The sequence below is a fragment of the Micropterus dolomieu genome, linkage group LG01 (assembly GCF_021292245.1).
Source record: "Micropterus dolomieu isolate WLL.071019.BEF.003 ecotype Adirondacks linkage group LG01, ASM2129224v1, whole genome shotgun sequence".
Lineage (NCBI taxonomy): Eukaryota > Metazoa > Chordata > Actinopteri > Centrarchiformes > Centrarchidae > Micropterus > Micropterus dolomieu.
In genome coordinates this window covers 55,009,753-55,010,972 of record NC_060150.1, presented here as the reverse complement: position 1 = coordinate 55,010,972, position 1,220 = coordinate 55,009,753, and the positions used below count along the sequence as shown (strand labels likewise).

General features: G+C 38.9%; 1 protein-coding gene across 1 annotated transcript in view; it reads right to left on the bottom strand.

Moving 5' to 3' along the window:
* Nucleotides 1-1,220, bottom strand: part of LOC123958314 (B-cell receptor CD22-like) — a 49,484-nt gene that overhangs the window by 1,322 nt on the left and 46,942 nt on the right. The window lies entirely within an intron of this gene.

Genomic DNA, 1,220 nt, shown 5'->3' with positions numbered 1-1,220 from the left:
ACCTTCCGATTAACAGGCAACCCGCTCTATCTCCACCCCACAGTTTCGAAAGTAAATTATTTGCTGAAATACTGTTATGACCAAATGCTTTACTGGTTTCTACTCAGCAAGTTGTATTTCAAACATAAATTCACTTCACACTTTCCAGAGCATTTATGAGCCAAGTTATTATAACTGTGATTTAGGGGACATTTTGTCAACAGGACCTCTCTCTCACCTCTATCATCTCTACATGTTCATTTGGTTCAGAGGTGGAGCTCCGAGTTTTCTTCTTCCTGGATTGAGTCCAACAACAACAACAAATACAAATTTTAATTTTAATTTCAAAACACTAAAACTAAAGGAAGTTTGAAGAATAAAAGAGCGGTGACTGAACTGATGGATTGTGTTTGTTTTACCTCGTCCACAGATTCAGGAGAAGCAGAGGAATCAGCATCAAGACCACCAGAGTCAACCTGATGATATTCATTACTATTGTTGAATTCCCTAGAAATACAGACACCTTATTAGCAAGATTACATTAATAAATCACTTTCCCAGATGATACTGTCTGTTAATCAGTCAGTCAGTGTGATCCACTTCTCCCTGAGCACAACTACAGAAAAACAGACAGATTTTTTATTTATTTTTTGTTGCTTGAGCAATGTGAGTGAGAACGTGTTGTTTTTTTCATATTAACATGTGAATCAGGTCTGGTGCAGTAAACATTTGTGTATGCAGGTGAATGCAAAAACTTACCTGCCACAACAATCAGATGTAAGGTGGAGTTAAGACGTCCTCTTCTGTTCTCTGCTTCACAGTAATAATTCCCACTGTGTTCAGCTCTGAAGTCAGTGATGGTGAAGTTCTGTCCTGATGCTTTTGGTGAGTCTTCATTCTCCTTGTACCAGGTATAATTAGCTGCTGGGTTAGCATCACTGCTGCAGGTCAGAGTCACTGAACTGCCCTCCACTATCTCAGCAGAGGGACTCACTGACACAGAGGGAAGCTTTGGAGCATCTGGAAAAGATCAAATAAATGAACAAACATGAGGACAGATTTCTTTGTGTTGTGTTGAAATGATTACATTATCATTAATTACTACAGTAGAGCGATGGTGGTCTACATTGTCATTATTTAAAGTGTTATTTTATAGTGTAAAGTTAAAGATCACAGTGTTAAAACTCCATAGCTCTGAGTGTGTGTGGTCCTCTCTGTGTCTAACTACCCAGGCTCAGCAG